Raw genomic sequence first — 20,463 nt, 5'->3', positions numbered from 1 at the left:
CATAACCATCTGAAAAGCCCCATTTTGTGTTATGAAGACAAAACCACCAATCGATTTGTTCCAAACACCACATTGAAAGCACGCATGCGTGCACACACACAAATTTCTGACCTCAAATCCAGAAATTCTGCCTCCACTCAGTGCTGTATTTATGATAACAAACCTAAAACTAACCACATGGCCCAGTTTACATAAAAATTTGCTGTGAACAGATGAAGAACTATGAAGTCGAAAGGGTAGGGGCTTGGGCTCGAAGCCGAGGTTTGAAACTGAGCTTAACATTTACCAGTGGTGTGACCTTGGGCAAAAACATTAATGGCAGCAGCGCTATGCACTGACTGAGTACGGCTGCCCCTTGGAACCTGTGGGGGATTGGTTCCAGGACTTCACTCAGATATCAAAATCTGAGGATGCTCAAGCCCCTCTATAAAATGGTGTAGACCAATGCACACAGTCGGCCCTCTGCATCAATTCCCAACCATGGTTCAAAAACACTGTTTTTGAACCACAGTCAGTTGAATCCAAAGATGTGAAACCCATGGAAACGAAGGGTCGCTGTACTACGTAAGCTACATTTCATTACCACATACATTATCTCATTTAATCCTCACAATCACCTTTTGAGTGGGAACCTTTATCTCTCATGTTATAAACGGCAAAATCCAGGTCACGGTTAAAAAGTGGTAGAAGCAGGATCTGAATCCAAGTTCTATCTTACATCACAGTCTTTTGATATGAGCCTCAAGTTTCTTCATTGATAAATCAGATCAGAATATCCGACTCAAAGGGCTGCTACAATGATTTCCTGAAACAGCATCTGGAAAGTACTTTGCAGCTGTACTCAATAAAAAGTAGCTATTGATGCTTTTGTCATCGTCATCATCATCATCATCAGGTTATAGAGACTAAATGGCTAAACTTAAGGCTACTGCCAATAAACATTTAACAACATTCCTCAAAGCTTCAAAGTGTTCTCATCTCCCTAAACACCCTTTTCAAAGATCAGAAACATCACATTTTTCCTTACTGAACAAACTTGGCTTGAAAAATCTCTTTTGTTGCAGCTAAATCAACACACAGCTATTAATTCATCACACATCACACTTACAGCATCAGTGCCAACCTTTGGAATTCTATTTATTCATAACCAAGTAATTGGTTTTGACGAAAGCTACATTAAAATTTCAGGGTTTTGACAAAAGCTACATTAAAATTTCAGGGGTCCATGCCAAAATCAAGTGGAAAAATGTTGGGTGTCAAACAATTTAGAAATGCTCTAAAAATAATACTCTGAGAACGTGAGGTAGTTTTATTTTCCTCTGAGGTATAAATTATCACCAGGGCTTATGAAGTCATGGACTTGAACATGTGAGTTGGCTAATAGGTATTTTTCTTTAAAAATCAGCACTGGACACTTCCATTAACACTGATTTACACACAATTTCAGGCCCTCAGGAGTCACAGGCGACTAAGTGGGATGGGATGAAAGGTAAAAGTCTTCAAGAGTGCTGAAAGTACGAAGTACAGAGATAGCTGGTATTTTCAGAGGGCACATTCTAACCTGTGAGCGTGCAAGTCCTGAGCCTTCATTCAGTACTACTCAAGGGGCCAGGCCTGACTGTCCGCCATCACAGCTCTCTTGCACTTCTTCTGGGCCAATGTTGGCTTGTGTTTGGGTTCATGCCAAAGTAACATGAAAACATCATCACTCTACGTGTTTGTGCGTGCACGCCCTGGTGCTGGGGCAGTTGGGAGTGGGTCAGGAGAGTCTTCAAATACCACAACCCAGACTCTACTCTTTGTGAAATGTCATCTTTAGAACATAGATAAAAAGTCAGGTAACAAAATAAAAAGTCGGGTATCGAGTCTCCTAACGACCATCTGGATATCAATCAGTGATAAGTGCTACATTTGTAGTTTTAAGTTATTGAGTGGTACCACATGCACTATTTTTCTTTTAGCCTTGAGATTCTCACACTAAACCAAAAAGTTTAGATAAACCAAAATTACGTTCCAGTAAGTATTTTGAAAAATGCATCTGACAATAAAGTCACTCTAAATTCTAGTCTCTGATTATTCTAGTATTGTATATATTAACATTTATATATATACGTATACATATATATACACATGTACATATATACATACGTGTATATATATATAAAATTGCAATCTTGTATATTGATTAGGGACTTTATCAAATAATAAAACCTAATTTTGAATCTGAGGACTTTTTTGTTGTTGTCCCCCTCCCTTCCCAAGGAGGGTTATTAAGCTGAAGAAAGCTACGTATATCTCTTGAATAAAACCATCCTGAGTGTGTCCTGTACAAAATGCTGGGCAAAGAAGTAGGAGAGGTAAATTCTGGCCCCACTTTGGCCACCATTAGCGAAATGACATTGGGCAAAGCACTTATCCGAGCCTCACTTTCTAGTTTATAAATAGGCATATTTACATGGGACTGGCCTTCTAGTTCTAACGGTCATCAATCTGAGTTTATGTTCCACGAACCAATTTTGATATTACTTACCTTTCTTTTATGCTTATTCATATACAATTTTAGTAAAAAATTAGACATTTAATCTTATAAGAATAAACATTTTTATTTATTCATTTAATACATAAACATACATTAAGCCCCTGCTATGTGCCAAATGCTGTGCTTGAGGCTAGGAACAGATGAAAGACCAGAATCTACACAATTCCTCTTCTCAGAGTTAAATGGGAAGACAGACACTGAACAAGTAATTTAGAAACCAAACACACTGTTGTTTAGAATTACACATGTGCCAAACTATAAAGAGAAGCAAGGGAATGATTAGCACAAAATTCAGGCTGTGATTACTTCTTTCAGGACGGGAAGGGTGGTGAAGCAATGGGGAAAGCACCCATAATGGGAATGTTATATTTTTTGACTTGGATTTTCATATTATTTGTTAAACTTATACTTGCATATTTTATAGCCTTTTTGTGCAAATACGCCATATTTCACGATTTAAAGTTTTAACAGATAACGTAAGAAAAAAAGTCATATACAAACTCAAATGACTAGCATCACAGAACATTTCCTTAGGCTCTAAAGCATCCCAAACATGCATGGTTTCATATTTTAGCATAATAGCTTTGATGTCACTTGAGACAATATTTTAAAGAAAGATAAACTCAGTTTTATTTTTGGTTTAATTCCACATTTCGAAGTGCCAGAGTTTTTCCAGTTAAGTCAATGGACAGTCTCAATGTTGGGTGCTTGGAATTTGTTGCTAAACCTCTTAAATAAATTTAACGTATTATTTACATACATAAATCACACATTCTTTTCTCATTTATCAAATGCACATCCATATCCAACGCTCAAGGACTTAAAAACTTATAAACATCAAAAATTAGGTTTTTGAAACGGTCAACAACCTAAACCTTGCTAAATTCTGAAGACTTCCAAAAGAAATCTGGGGAAGGAGCTGTCAATCATCACATACGTGACTGAACGGGCAGCGGTGGAGAACCAGTGTCCATTTCCCACTGGAATTTCATTTTTTAAACAACACCACAGGAAACTTTCCCTAAGAAATGGTACTGCTTCAGGTTTCTTCTGGCCTTTTCTTCTATAAACTCAAAGACAGGTATAAACACAAGGCCCCTGGGATCCTTCTTTCATAGACATGCACCTGGTCAACTTCCTACCTCCCCGAGATGCAGTCCTGTGCTGAATCAATAAATTCAAAAGCCAAGTGATTTATGTGTCATCAAAGGACCATCACTTAGGTGGAAAACATGGCGGGAAACACAAGATTGTCTCTAAATATGTTGGCATAAGGAAAAAGAATGACTAGACCAAAAGTTATTTTTAATGTCATATTCCTCAAGCAAACATGCAGAAGGCCTCTTCCCTAAATAAAGGGGTCAGACGGATCCTTGCAAAAAAGGGTTTCCTATTACAAACATTTAAATTCCTACCAAGTTAAGTAAAAGAAGTACCACGCAATCCAAAATATTTCTGCAAAGTCTCTAATACATTAACAAGGAACTGTTATGCTTATTTCCAAAGGTGAAGTTTTAACTGTAAATGGGTCAATCAAAGCATCACCAGATCTGTGCTCATTTGTATATAAGACACCCAGAAATTACTATTTGTTAGGAATTATTAAATAAAAACTGTAACACAAAAAGCAGTTACTGCTTAATTTGGTTGTTCATTTAACTGAATATAGTTGATTCTCATTCTTTGCTACCGTTATGTTCTATAAAGTTACTGCTGAATTAGGGAACCACTGTTCCTAGGGGAAATATTGGATTAGGTTCCTGTGAGCCTCTGTTCTCCACATTTTCGTCAACTGATCAATGTGTAACCTTGTCTTATGTGCTTCTGTTTAAAGACACCTAATTTAATATATTGTTGATTCATTAATGTTGAGCTCATGGCCAATAGCACTGTACCTCATGCCTAAACGAAACCTCCCTAACACATACATTTTCTCCATATGGCACATCACAACCTTCCTGTGCTTAGGGACACCAGCTCTGTACCTAGGGGTCATTTTCAACAGTGAAATTACTAAAAAGCACAAAATGTGCAATATGTGGCACTAAAAGGACCACTAGAAGGACAACTGTTTATAGTAAGAGCTGAAACAAGAAGGCAGCATACCGTCTTGTTCAACCTCAGCAGGGAACTTGCACATCGAGCAACGCAAAATGTTCGCTCCTCTGTGCATGTCCATGATCACGAAAGCACTGTGAGGAAGTGAATTCACCAGCACTGGAATCTGCAAATAATACGGATCACCCATAGTTCGACAAATGGTAATGACTCGCATCACAATTTTCACAAATTAATACCTAAAAATGTTTCTGAAGTTTTCTTATGATTAAAAAGTATACAAACATTTCTTTTCCTGACACTATTCAATCCAATAAAAAGAAAGCCTATTACGTCTGCGGCCATAATAAATTATCTTGACTGAGCCTTACGTCCTGAGTGGGACATCTCATACTGTCTGCTGTGTACCTATCTTCTCTCCCACTTCTCCACCCTGTCTTCCTTGAGTCCACTACTGAGTCTCATTCCATCCAAGTACAGTAGAAAGAACTCAAAAATCACAGATTGTTTCGAACAGACAGAACTGGTTTTTTAGTCTTCCAGATGCTACAAATCCATATTTAACCCAATCTTGATATTAGATGTGTAACAGGCACATTTCCCCCATTAAAACAGCTGTTTACTGGGCTGGGGTTGGGTATGTCCATCTGCCTATTTGGAGAAATTGGTCAATAAACCTGCCTCTGTGAGATTGAAGATGTTGAGGATGTTGGTCATTATATCAACATACTACATGAAATTCCCTTCATAAGGACCCTTGGAGAGGTTCGTTTCTGGCTGTAGTGTCAGAAATCTGTGAGTCTTATGATAACTGGTTTGTTCTTATACAACCTGTGGATCAAATACCCAGTGAATATCACTCTTTACGATGATTGCTGGGAAACTTACGGCCACACTGTTGGCTCACCTTAGGGCTTGGTGGCATCCATTTTATGAACTGACCTCATTTCTGGATCCAGTTTATATCTTGCCCTTGTTCTCCCTTTGCTCTGCTGTTTTTCCCCCCAACCTACTTCTAATTCGCATTACCTACACTAAGTCTCTGTAACTACCTTTAATCCTTCGTAAAGTTGGGTGTGGGGGTAAATAATCTTGACCTTTGCTCCACCTTCCTAACTTCTCTGCTGTTTATGATTTCAACAGAACCCCAAGCTTATCTCCTCTTTTTTCCTGCCATCACCCTATGTTAGTTCACATTGCTCCTGGTGTTTCATGTGGCCGTCCATCCTTCCAGGGTGCTCCACACTGCAGGGCTGTAGGTAGTGACAGCCCACACCAATCGCATTGAGGAGTAAAGTGTCCAAGTTACTGATCTGGCCTGGCCATGTAGGGTCCAGTGTGACTTTCTTAAAGAGCAGTTAAAGAAATCCTATGTGGGAACAAAAGCAGGTCCAACCATGTCAGGCTGGTACATGGAAAGCCTGCACATAACCAGCAAGCCACACACCTTGGGCCTGACACTGTTAGCAGATGGCACATATGTTCTTCCAGGTGTGTGAGGGAAAGGCTGTCTTCTCCAGAAGGCAGGTGCATAGGACACAAGACACCCTGGCTCTCAGTTCTATGCAGAGTGCACAAGCAGGATACATAGGTTCAATGAACAGCTGGATTCTTTCAACATCATAAACGATCGATGTTCCATTTCAGTGCTCCAGTCTAGAAAAGCACTGACAAAGCCTCTATTCACGAAAGTGCTATGTTCTTAACTGATGTCATCCTGTCTGTTTGCAGTTTAAGTACCTGGTTAAAATTAAACTTTTCTAAACGCCCCACTGGCATTATTGTTTCCGTATCTGTAAGGACTTTGAGCTTTTAAAATTAACCCCAGGAAAGAAGAGGGAAGGAGGGAATAGAATATGTACACACACACGTGTACACACACACGTGTACACACACACGTGTACACACACACGTGTACACACACACACACACACACACACTTTTGAGAATTAACGAAAGTACAATTACTGTTCCTAGACAAAAACTAAAGAATCTAATTTACTTTAAATTACAAGAATGAAAAGATTAAGCTTATTTTCTTGATCTATCCATGACAATTAAGAATTCATTTCAAAATTTAGAAGAGGAATGGGGCATAGCTCTGTATTATCTATGTTGTTTGAAATTGTCACTGCCAGGTAATCATGTAATACCTTTGTAATTACAAAACAAGTTTTTCTCTTAAAGAACTGTTCTATTAACCTCCAAATATTTCTCGAGTATTAATAATGAAATAGATATCTGCTATTCTAACTAGTTCAGGCCTAATCATCCAGTTTACTCTGAGAAGGTAACTGAAGGAGATTTTTTTAAAATAAAGCACTGAGTTTAGAGACGCAAAAAATGTCCCACATGTGACTCTGAATCATCTGTTTCAATTAAAGTGGTCCCATCATATTATTTAAATACTATGACTTAGTCATATAAAACACTGAATTAAACATGGGAGCTGAAATGTTTTTTTCTCTCCCTCTTTAATCCCCCCACCCCCACCTTCCCTCCCCCGCCACTTCCACCCCTGACCTATGGATGTTGCCATTTCCCCTTAAGAACTGGATCTCTGGAAGGCGGGGCATCTCCTCCCAAACGCTCGCACCCGGGCCTGGTGCACCCAGGGCCTCGGGTATGGTTCGTGGCTCCACCTGGGCACAAACCCAGGACCTTCTGCGTATAAAGCAGACGTTCTAACCACTACACTATGGAGCCGCCCCCTGAAATTTTGTTTTCTTATCAGAATTAACTGTTCTTATATAAACATCCTACAAAATGTTTATTGAGAAACGAGTATGACAAACATGAGTTTTTAAAAAAATTCTGGCTATATTAGTCTTTCCAAAAGGCTTTACAATTAATAATCCATTATTTGAATTAAATAATGTAGTGTGAAAATTACTGCAGAATTCTCAGAACACAGTAAAAGGAGAAATGAGGTATTCCTTTTAAATTTAAAACCTTTCAGGAAATGAATTGCAGCAAATCCATTTAACATTGTAAAACTAATGAACCTAATTAAGAGACCACTTGAGAAAGGAGATGTTTTTAACTTCAACACTAGCAATAAACTAAATTCTCTTTTTGGTCTAATTTATAGCTAGAAGGGAAGGGAATCTTCTCTGCTATAAAGACCTTCTTGCAGCCCTTTCAGAGGCACCATGGAAAGCACAGCCCCCCAGAGATCTGCTGATGAGTGAGTGGGTGGGCCTTACTGTAAGGTGCCTTCACTATCTGAGGGCACATCCCCATCTACACCTACCCAGCTGGAAAATAACTTTTATTTGGCACTGAAATGCGTTCATATCACATTTTCATGTAACTCTAGTCATTGCCGATCATTTCTTCAAACAAAATAATGAAACAGGACTTTAAGTCTTAACTCAATTGAGAATAAGAAGCTCTTCAGTGATTGCTACTCCTAAGCTCCTACTTGAAGCCCAATTTATGTAAGAAATAGAGCGACCTTCCTTCGGATGAGTGAAAATGCAGCCCTCTCCAAACTTTCCAATTATGTGCAAATGGTGGTTAAGTGCTTGGGCTTCAAAAGGCCACAGAACTATCCAAGTGGACCAAGCACTCAGGGGATGGGAAGATGGAGCACAGCATCCCTTGAAGAGAACAAATTCTACTTCTCTCCAAAGGGCATTTGCTGGAAAATCCAAATTGCCAGTGAACAATCAGCTACAAAGTTGGAGATGACTGTATTTCTACTGTAAATTGTATCCAATTCTATTCCACTTTAAAATTATACAAAATTTTCTAGTATTAACATGATTACATTTAATTGAATAAAAGGCCTCTCTTTTATTTTAATCAAGTTTAAATTGACCCAAGGAACTTGAACATTGATATTCTTTTCAAGAGATTGTTAAAAACGAGAAAAAGAAAAAGGAAAAAAGATCCTAGAAATAAGGTGCTGTGTGGGGAAAGAGACTAGTTTCTTTTGTAGTTATTTAATAGTAAAATTATAAGCAGTTTTAAAAATTCGGTTTAAAATTATACTGAAACCCAACATGTGTTGTGTGTGCAGGAATCAAGGGGGAAAATTTTAATACCTCTTTCAAAAAAGCCAACAATGAAATCAACTTTAGGTCAAGTTTTCATTACAAAAATAACTGATAATCTTTACTGAGATCTTTTATTAAGCTGGAAAGAATTATCTAAAAGGGCAATGAAAGTTATACAGATTTTTCTTACTCAATGGAATACAACAATAAAGTATCTCTTCATGACTAATTTTTCAACCTATAGACTTAAATCATGCATCGAGTTTGACGCATAATGCATTGAGTTTTAGTTTATCTGAGTTAGCCACGAGAATATTAAAACTAATGAAGAAACAAACATTTCAAAACCTAAATCTACATGCTAGACTGGAAAATAACATGTCATAATTGATTTTTTTGGAGTTGAGGTAACTTATTTGCATTTGATTTTACAATATCACACTAAATAACACAGAAAAACACTGCTGACTACAAGACCGAAGAGAATGGATGACAGTTCCTCATAAAAACAGGAAAACTTTTATACATAAAATATAATGAGTCTTTTTCCCCATTGGAGAAAGAACAGTAAGATTGGGACAAAAGTTAAAAATGAGCAGTAAAAGTTTCCTTTTCACTTCCTCTGAGCTAACTGCCTAAAAACCTATATTCTTCACACCAAAAATACACATTAAAAACAGATGTAGAATGGAATTATTAATAAAATTCATAAACAACATACATATTAAAATATTAATCTCTTCTAAAATATATTTATATAATTAAAGATAAAATTCGTTTTTTGAAAAAATTTCATGCATTATAAAATATTCTTGAATAGTGTTTGTTACTATGTTTTTCTATATTCTTATAGCTGAAAGAAACAAAGGAGGTATTGTTATATATGTGCATATACCTTTTCCTAGGTATTTCCATTATCTTTGAATAGGAATAAAGTCTACTTATCTAAATAAAACTGAACAAGTCTTGAGATTAATTATACGACAGATATTGACCTTAACTAAGCCACATATATATATATATATATAGTGTGTGTGTATATAATATCATCTGTATTATATACACACACCAAACTCATATTCACTAACTCTAGATTTTAATATCATTGATTAAATTATTTTATATTGTTTTCTAGTTTTATTCAGATATAATTGACATTAACTATGTAAATTTAAGAAATGTAACAATGATTTGATACATTTATATGTTGAGAAATGATTACCACCGTAGAGTTAACACCTCCATAACCTCACATAACTGTCATTCCTTTTTTGGGGTGAGAACATTTAAGATCTACTCTCTTAGCAACTTTCAAGTCTATAGTACAGTATTGTTAACTAGAATTACCATGCTGTATATTAGATCCCCAGAACATATCCTTTAACTAGAAGTTTGTACTCTTTGACTGACCTCTCCCCCTTTAGCCACCCCCAGCCCCTGGAACCACCATTCTATTATTTCTATAAATTAGACATTTTTAAATTCAACATATAAGTGAGATCATACAGTATTTGTCATTCTCTGTCTTATTTCACTTAGCATAATGCCCTCAAGGTCCATCTATGTTGTTGCAAACGGCAGAATTTCCTTTTTTCCCACTGGTTAAATAATATTCCATGGTTTGTTGGTATGTATGTGTATATATAGATAAATACCTCACAACTTCTTTACCTATTCATCTGTACAAGGACACTTGGGATGTTTCCGTATCTTGACTATTGTGAACAATGCTGCAACATGGTGAACATGGGAGTACAGCTATCTCTTTGAGATCCTGGTTTAATTTTCTTTGGATAAATACCCAGAAGTGGAGTTTCTGGATCATATGGTAGTTCTATTTTTAATTTTTTTAAGACCTACATATTGCTTTCCACAGTGGTTGTAACAATTTACATTCCTGCCAACAGTACACTAGGATTTCTTCATCCTCTCCAGCACTTATTATCGCTTGCCATTTTGATAACAGCCATTTTAACAGGTGTGAGGTGATATCTCATTGTGGATTTTCCCCCCAGTTTTATTGAGAAATGACATATATCACTGTGTAAGTTTAAGGCATACAGCATGAAGGCTTGATTTACATATACTGTGCAATGACTACCAAAATAGGTTCCGCTAACATCCATCCTCTCATATAGAGGTAATAAAAAAGGAAGAGAGGAAAACAATTTTGTCCTTGTGATGAGAACTCTTAGGATTTTTCTCTCTTAACAACTTTCCTATGTATCATACAGCAGTGTTAGCTACTGCCATCCTGCTGTACACTACACCCCTCATACTTAGAGAGAAGTCTAGATTTTTAAAAATCCTCTTTAACATTAAAATGGTCCCCTCTGAAATAAATTTCCTATTAGGCTAGTGAATGTTTACTACTATTACAGACAAAAGCATTTACAAAGCCAGTCTCAATGCAGGGAGTAGACACTAATTTTCTCTGTTGCCTTGGGGGAGAAGAGAACACTAGGCTTATATATTAAAGAAATATGTGCCTTTAATAGATCTAAAACATAACTTTCAGGGTGGTCTTTGCAAAAACAGGTCATGTTTAACACAAAATGACTTTAAACAGAGGCTGCCAACGCAAGACGCATTGTTACACCCCTCACATAAAATAGAAAAACAAACAAGGTGCATGGTAAAGAACAGAGCCTTGCATGTTAGTCCAGATGTACAGAATATATCGCCCCAAAGAGGTTCCCCTCCCACTTACATGTAGTGTAGTCAAGTCTATCAAACATGCTTGAAGTAAGGGCCTCAGCCACTGAAACTGCTCAACACTTTCAATTCTCCAGAGGGTCTTCTGGCCCACCCCTGCACTAGGTATGCACTCTGGGCTCCTTCCTAACAGCTGAGGCCCCTGAACTCTGCCCACTTCATCCATAGCCTTTTATAAAACCTCACTCAGGGCTTATCTATGGCAGAAATCCACCCAATCCTCAACTCCACCCAGCGCTTCGCATTGCCAGATCTGACATTCCCTCGGCACTCCTGAATTTAGTTTATACCATACTCTAGTCGTTTATATTTGTCCGCATTTTTATACGATAACTAACTATTCATGAGCTGTTGCAGGTGCACATTGGATTAGACTCTTCATTAGGGCAGAGATCTTGTCTCCTAATCTTTCTACTGATTCACCCTCTAGAATTCTGCCATACTATTTGGCACACTAGATATATATCCTTTAACTCACAATTAGTCAAAGGAGAAAACTCAACGCCTGGTTTAAAACAATACGGCGCTTCCAGATCATACTAAATTCTTCTCATTCTGCACCACACCCCCTGCCCCCAGGCCTTTTCCTACCCCCATCCCATCCTAAAATTTTCACTATGAACAAGGAGATACTGGAAAACTTAACCACCCTCTCTGGGGTAATATCTGTCGGTATGGGGATTTTGTATTCACATAATTAAAATTATCATTCTCTACCGAACAGTGAGGTAACCATCACGCAATGAGTTTCAAAGCCACAGGCTCACCTCCATTGGACCACCACTCAAGTTTTGTTCCAATCCTTATCAAATGACTTTTCATTTCCACCTCAGCTCTAATATTTTCATTTTCACCAAAAGACCTAGAGTATCCAAATAAAAGATTGGGTACAATACTCACAATTTTTTAACTTGTCGTAGAAATAAAATGCTTCAGTATCCTTTTAATTTTTTTGTCCCCCAAATTTCCTACATCTTCATTCTTCTCTCAAACACCCAAGAGAGAGTAATAAATTCATGTTTCAACAAACTAGAAATACCCGCCATTCTCTCCTGCTCTGCCTCACACCACCACTCAAGCAATCACTGTGGAAACAGATTCACGCTGAAGCTAAAGCAGCTTGAACTTTGGGTGGTTACTTGCTGACACTTCCAAGGCCTTGGACTTCATTTTTAATTAATAATTTTGTGCTTTTTAAAGAAAGGCCCCACAGAATGTGCATCTGTTATTAAACTCATACCTAACTACTAGAAGTTACAGGGACTGGCCAAAGAGCCTCCTTCCCCTGAGCCGACGGCAGAGATGGAAGAGCTGGAAGACTCTCCATACTCGAGGCCCTCCTCCTACTCTCTCCCTGACTTGGCCAACTTACCTCCGTGATCATGCACAGTGTCACCCAGTCTCTTTATTATTTCTCTCTGAGAAAAAAGGGTCTCCTTTCTGATAAAGGTCCCTGTCCAGTGTGCCTCTGGTTTCACTCCCTCTCTGCTCACTTCCCAGAATGCAGAGACCAGCCGCTTGGTCACTAGTCTCTGGAAAAGCTCTAGCCCGGCACAGACAAGCACCACGACCATGTGCCCAGAACTCCGCATGGAGTGTCTAGCCTGGAACTGCAGTCAGCTGCTCTCCTTCCCCTGACATTCTACATTAACTCAAAATGACCTTGCTCTCTTCCACCAGCATCTTCCTGAGCACTCCTCTCCAGCCAATGCCATCAGCCATCCAGTGGCCCGCCCAGAAACGTGAGCATCCGCCCCGCTCCTGCCCCGTCGCACTCCGCCCCAAGCCCACCAAGTCCCCTGACAATGTCCTCTATGCATGGCTCCCACTGTTCCCCTCTCCAGTGTGGCTTCCTGCAAGAATTTCTAAACAGCTCTGCCTACCCCTGACCTTGGCCCTTTCCATGCTGGAGGATCAGCCCTTCAAGAGATTACGTCTCCTCTCCCTGAACCACTTAAAATTCTTCCATGTGTACAGAAATCATTTAAAACAATCAAAATTCTTGATAAAATATAAACATCTTTGTCAATGCACTGCTGCAAGACAGTAAGGACACTCGAATGCAAAGAGTAAGCAAGCAAGAAATGGAACAACAGAGGCAACTCTTGCCCCGAGGGCCTTTGCTAAATCTGGGGGACCCGAGGCTCCAGTTTTTATGATGGGGATAAGGGAGAGAAACACGCCAAGGACTTGTCCAGAGTAAGAGTCAAATAGGAGACATTTGTAGAAAGCGGGCACATTTTCCCTTTGGTGTCCTACCTTGACATGATATTTTAATATTTTAAGTGTTCTTGGGTACTAAATTCTGGAGTTATTTTCCCATAGTTGCAGAAGGGCTGCAAAAATATGCTGAAACAGTCTGAAGATATATTAACCCATAAGGAAACATAATCCTTTATGAGGGTTAAAAGGCAAGATCTAGCCCATACCACTAATCCATCTTTCCCAGACAGGACCTTGAGTTTCCCCCTAAAATAACAAAGGCAAAGCATGCTTTCTCTTTACCAGCTTTGCAATCCCAGGTATTATTTTAGAAATGCATGTAGGAGATGTTGGCAAAGTTTATGCATTTTCTGTTCCGGTTTAGTAAGTCTCTGACCAGGTATAATATGACTAGATTCATGACCCTACATGGTGTTAATTAAATCTCATTTGGAAGCATATTTCTTTTTTCTTTTTTTTAAGTCTCCATATAGGGGGCACTTAAATGGAGATCTCGACACCTAGCGAAGTCAGTTTTTCCTGCCCATAAACTAAGATTTTTTTTTTTTTTTAAGAAAAAAAATGCCATTGGATTGAGGGTTACAGTTAAGCAAACTTTCATTATACTTTGTTCTTCGGTTATACAATAAGTTAATGATTTTTTAAAAAGCCTTTTGTGAAGCCAGTCACAGAGGGCCACATTACATGATTCCATTCATATGAAATGTGCCGGAATAGGCAAATCTATAGAGACAGAAACTAGGTTAGTGGTTGTCAGAGTCTTCGAGAAGAAGAAATAAGATGTGGCTGCTGATAGATATGAGGTTCTTTTTTGGGGTGATGAAAATATTCAGAAACTGCCTGTGGTGCTGGCTACACAACTCTAAATATGCTAAAACGTACTGAATTATATATACTTTAATGAATGAATTGTACAGTTTGTGAACTCTATTAAATAAAGCACTTTTAAAAATGAACTGGATGGTTGCCAGGGACTCGGGGGAGAGGGAAAGAGGGAGTTAGCTGTTCAGCGGCTACAGCTTCAGTTTGCAAGATGAAAAAGTTCCGGAGCTTGGTTACACAACTATATAAATGCACTTAACACTACTGTACACTTAAAATAATAAATTTTATATTATATGGGTTTCTTGAGGCTACAATTGGCAATTTTAAAATTTATTTTTAAAGGGGGAATGGGTGGGCTGGAAAAACACCACTCGATTCCAAGTTGCTGTCACGTGCTCATCTTCCTACCTGGGATGCAGGTACGGCACTCACAAGTGGCATCCCCTGTGGGTAGAGGCAGTTTCTCCTTCCTTTCCAGTATGAGTTTAGCTCCCTTTACCACATTCCCAGGAGTTCTTTTAAATTAGATATATCAAGCATAAGCAAAAGGTTATGCACAAATTACTGTAGCAGAATTTCTCCTCAAAGAGTGCCTGCCAACTCACTGTGGCTTTTTTAGGATTTTTCATTTCTATGGGAATATTACACTGGATTCCACGGGGTGAACAGCATGGGTAGTGTAATGGGGTTCATACGACTGTAAATGTGGCTCTGGGAGCACTAGATTGGAGGACCACAGAAAGTTCTCAAAACTGACGCTGACATTAAGGGGTCTGAAATTCTGTGCAGCTATGCTACACAGCTGAGCAAGCCCGAAGGTAAAGAACATGAATGGCGACTCGAGCCAAACACTAGAGTCCACGTGACTCCCTCACTGCCAGCTGTGTGGCCTTGAGCAAGTTGCTTAACCCCTGGGCACCAGATTTTTCATGTCTGTAAAATCGGTATAAGAGTAGTGCCTCTCTGAGAGCTTAGAACAGTACCTGGCTCTGTAAGTACAAGATACTACCGTGAACATTTTAGTTATTATTAAGCGGTAAGCTATTTTAAAAAAATATTTTTCTGTTCATATATTGTATTAGTCTGCTCGGGCTGCTGTATCAAAATACCACAGACTGGGTGGCTTCAATGGCAAAAATTTATTTCTCACAGTTCTGGAGGCTGGGAAGTCCAATATCAAGGTACCAGCGGGTTTGGTTCCTGATGAGAGCTCTCTTCGTGGCTGGCAGAAAGCTGCCTTCCTGCTGTGTCCTCATATGGTGGAGAAAGAGCGAGCAAGCTCTCTGGTGCCTCTTACAAGGACACTAACTCTGTTGGATCAGGGCTCCACCTTTATAACCTTGTTTAACCTTAGGTTCCTCTTACGGATTGAATTGTGTCTCCCCAATATTCATATGCTGAAGTCCTAACTCCAAGACCTCAGAATGTGACCTTATTTGGAAATAGGGTCACTGCAGATATAATTAGTTAAGATGAGGTCATGCTGGAGTAGGATGGGCCCCCATCCAGTACGACTGGCGTCCTTATGAAAAGGGGAAAGTCTAACACATGTTCACACAGGGGGAACGGCTTGTCACGACTAGAGCTTTGCCTCCACAAGCCAAAGGTAAGGAGGGAGACGCGGAACAAATCCTTCCCTCGTGCCTTCAGAGGGAGCATGTCCCTACCAACGCCTTGATCTCAGACTTCTAACCTCCAGAACGGTGAGACAATAAATTTTGTTTAAGCCCATAATTTGTAGTACTGTTACGGCAGCTGCAGAAAACTAACATGGTATCTACATCCCATGCATGGTCCTAAGGAGTGGGACACAACAGTGAACAAAAACAGACACAGTTGCCACAGAGCCCAACAATTAAAAAAAAAATTACTAAAAAGATACCTAATAGTGATCATTTCATTTAGGCAGTTTCTGTAAACCAATATACTCAAAGTATAGTCTCCAATACATACTTCATAACACCACCTCAGAACTATCTCAAACAGATTACATTCAGAATAGTATGATCACTATTACAAAACGGTAATTTTACAGGGAAATAAACAAGCACTTTAGAAACCAATCAATTAATAACAAAAAGAAAGTTTTTATATTTATGCATAATGGCTCATTCCAGGACCACGAATAAATGCAACCTTCCCTCTAAATGCTAGCCACCAAAACTATTTCCCCTTCCACTCTGAAACCAAGACAGAAATCTATCGAGCAGTTAAAGGCATTCAAGTCAAGGGACCCAAAATGTTTCATCCACTTTTCATTACACAGTGAGGGGCATGGGAAGAAGGCTAGTTAGCAGTGTTTAGCTTCTAGGTAACATAATGAAATGTCTTTTGTTTGATATTATTAGAATCGAAAGATATTACTACTCCTGGCTTAGGAAAAGCATTATTACAAATCCAAAGCGTTTAGAAAATATCAAAGAAGAGAGGCTGGAGATGTTTCAGAGTGTTTGGGCACACACAGAAAGATGGGCTCAGTCGAACTTCCCAGGTCAGTCTGCTATCTTGAAATGAAGCTGTTTTGTTATGTACTTTCAAAGAAACACTACAAAATCTTTGAGCTACATCTTAGGCTAATAGTTCATATTCATTTCTTTTTAAAACATATGAGACTGATTCCAGCAAATGATCTTTTTATCAGCAAATTGGTGTAGGAAATGTCAGAATATTGATAATATATCAATATATTATCCTAATATATCAAATACTATTTGTCCTACTTTTTAAAAACTAAATATTTGGTTTTAAACATTCTCTGGCCTATCTTTGTAGGTGTTGTACTTAAGCAGATTTATATTATCCCTGATGTGGGTGGGTCTCACCCAATTGGCTGAAGGCCTGATTAGACTAAAAAGGCTGACCCTTCCCCAAGAAAGAAGGAATCTCCCACGTCTGCCTGCCTTCTGACCTAGACCTCAGCTTTTTTCCTGATGTCAGAATTCAAACTGAAACATTGGCTCTTCCTGGGTCTCAAGCCTGCTGGCCTTTGGATCGGAATTAACACCAATGGGTCTCCCGATTCTCCAGCTTGCCGATTCACCTGCAGATCTTGGGACTTGTCAGCCTCCATACACCACGTGAGCCGATTCCTTACAATGAATCTTTTCTATATAATACATATACACACATCCTATTGGTTCTATTTCTCTTGAGAACCCCAACTGATATAAACAGATTTGGCAAGCTACTCAGTTTCATTATTTGCAAAACTGGGTGCTCGCTTCGGCAGCACATATACTAAAACTGGAACGATACAGAGAAGATTAGCAAAATTAGGATAATATCACCCATTTAAAAAGTTGCATAAGGATTAGAGAGAAAACAGGCTGAGAACCAGCACACTTGCCAGGCTCAGCCAATGGGAGCCAGGGTGGGGAGGAAGGTGGGGGGTAGGAGGAGACAGTCACTGCCACCACCGGACCCCCGCTTACAACGAGCATGCCCAGTTCTAGGCAGTGACCTGCTCACAGAGAAGCAAATGCCATGTTTTTAAAAGCCCAAATGGTAATTAGAGTAAATCAGAGACAGCCCAAGAGAATCAGAGAACACAGAAGCTCAGACACGGAGAATAATACACTGGCGGTCCTAAACACCCAAGCTGTAAGAAATCGCTGCACATGACAACTTAAAACACCATTCTGACAGAAATGTTAATCATGCTAAAAGCCAAATGTAAAAATTATGAGTAAATTTTAATGCTATTCGGAAATAGATTGAGGTAACTCAGCGTAAAGAATACTTCCTTGTCTGACGGCCTAACAGTTATCTCTCACACACACCTGTAAGGATAAAACGCCATGTGCAAATAGTAGCATAGTCCACTTCAGAGAGCATTTTATTGTTTCCTTGTTGCTGCTGTTCAAAGTTACTCCAAGGAAACGAAGAATTTCATTTTCTAGCATACTGTAGACCGGCCATCCTGGACAAACCCTACCACTGAAAACTAACAATGCTAGATATAATTGTTAACTGATCTTTTTAGTTGGATTGGTAAACTGGGAAGAAAGCAGAGGTCTGAAACAGAGAACAGGAGACTCCAAGAATGGCACTAAGCACCAAGAATCACCAGAGGAACTGGGTCAGGACCAGGATGGATGGCCCTCATCTACACATGGAGAAAAATTCACGAACAGATCTTCTGACCAGCTGAGCCTGGGTGTTTCTGTCCCCAGGTGCTAAGGACCTGAGGGAGGGCAGAGAGGACAGGAGGACTGAGCACAGAGGAGCACGAAGTCCAAACCCAGCTATTCTCCTAAAATGTGGGAGAAAGTCAGGTTCAAATATTGCTTTGAGTTCTGAGAGGTCTGCCATGTCCTCGTGGCACCCCCATTTCAACATGGAAGATTCTAAATTCTTATTACTTAACACACTGAGGTGTTCTTAAAAGCCAAAGAGTTTAATTAACGGCTATCAGACACTTAAGACACCAGACGAAGTTTTCTGTACCCTCCCAGTGCTAACTGCAGAAGAGCCGGCTCAAACCGTTATCAATTCCAAGCCTTGACTTTGCCCAAAAGGGCTCCTCTGCCACCCCGCACAGAGGGGTGCTGGCTACTCTGGAAGCTCTGCAGGCAAAGAGATGCCACAGTCTGTCCTGGTAGTGGGCCTGCGTGTCTCCATCATCATCTAGAAACATTGACATGGTGCCTTCGCGACTTGGCACCAATACCCACTCTCCCCGGTCTGAGCCTTGAAATGCACGTGTGCAACACTCTTGCACAGGTTCTCACCCCTGCCCCTTGGACCAAAGGCTGCAGTATGGAAGGTGAAGAAAATAAATGAGTAGGCTGTCTTCCACCTTCAGTAAAGACAAATTTCTCTTCCAATGACTTCCTATGTTATAGAAAGAAAAAAAGGAGGCTTCATCCCAGAAAGGTGAAAAAGAAGAAAGGTTAAAGAAAAATAATTTAGAGTAAATTCAAGAGAAAGATACTTCCCAGGCAGTTGACAAAGAATATGCTCAGCCCATAGAAAGAAGAAGAACATAGGCAGTGTGGCACGCGAGAACTGGGCACTCCCTGCCAAACATGTCTCATGGGCACAAGTAAGAAGAACAACGTCCCCCAGGAACCGAAGTTAGCAGACGAGGAAGGGACTTGATTCGTGGTCCTTTGGGCTTCTGTACTGGGGATCGCTCCTCCAGAGCAATGAGACAGGGCGTGCTGCCATCCAGAAAGGTATGGGAAGAAGGGAACAGCAGAGAAGGTGATGGGGCCAGGGACCTGCAGTGTGAGGTGGGCAGAAGTAACTCTGTTGCTGAGACTAATATGGAGCAGGATATTTCCCTCCTATGTGGAAATGAGCCAAAGAGTTTGAGCACACAGAAAACCAGAGATCAAACCAGAATTAGAGAATCACCCCTCTCCCGCCTCTCCCTCAAACCAAGAGGCGAGTACATGTTCTGACTTCTCTTTCTTTCCCCATCCCTCTCCCATTAAGTAACATTCCTTTGGATGCCTACACAGAATCTGAATTTCACTAATGTGTAACTGAAAATACGACTGCTTGTTATTTTTAAGGAACAGTGCCAAGTAGTTAGGGCTTACATTTTCAAATATGATACAAATATGAATGCATATATGTGTATATACATGCATAGTTTTATGAGTGTTTTCATTATTCTGAGAATTAGGGGGTGTAAATAACGAGTATTGTCCAACCCATTCCTCTGTGTGGCCTATTCCTGCCCCTCCCTCCCACTACCCTTACTCATCCATCTCCCCCAAATAAGCTCTCCATAAAGCAGCACAATCTTACATGTCTAAACAGACATTTTAGAATAAATAGGCACGTATTAATTCTCCTTTTTTCCTTTAATCAGAACCCCAGTATGAAACTAGATTATTAATGTGGAACACAAAGTAGACTGCAAGAATAGACAGAATTTAAAATCAGGCTGGACAAAGCCCAGACAGTGGATAAGTCTATTGTATAAAAAGGTCATGGTAGGTGGAGGATGCTCTGAGTACACTCTCTCTAGAAAAAACTCTACTATCCGGAAAAACAAAAATAATGAAGTGAGGTACCCAGGATACCTGGGCGGAGGTGGGGGGACAACATTAGTTCTTAAGTCTAAAGGGGTTTAAATTCTCAAACCTACCA

The 20,463-nt window shown here is 39.6% G+C and overlaps 1 protein-coding gene and 1 pseudogene across 3 annotated transcripts in view; one reads left to right on the top strand and one right to left on the bottom strand.

Annotated features, from left to right (window-relative positions):
• Nucleotides 1-20,463, bottom strand: part of FARP1 (FERM, ARH/RhoGEF and pleckstrin domain protein 1) — a 268,128-nt gene that overhangs the window by 172,761 nt on the left and 74,904 nt on the right. The gene's annotated exons all lie outside the window — the stretch shown is intronic.
• Nucleotides 17,575-17,674, top strand: LOC120592079 (uncharacterized; annotated as a pseudogene).

The sequence above is a fragment of the Pteropus medius genome, unplaced genomic scaffold, assembly GCF_902729225.1.
Source record: "Pteropus medius unplaced genomic scaffold, Ma_sr-lr_union100, whole genome shotgun sequence".
In the NCBI taxonomy this organism is placed as follows: domain Eukaryota; kingdom Metazoa; phylum Chordata; class Mammalia; order Chiroptera; family Pteropodidae; genus Pteropus; species Pteropus medius.
This window is presented reverse-complemented; position numbering and strand designations above follow the sequence as displayed.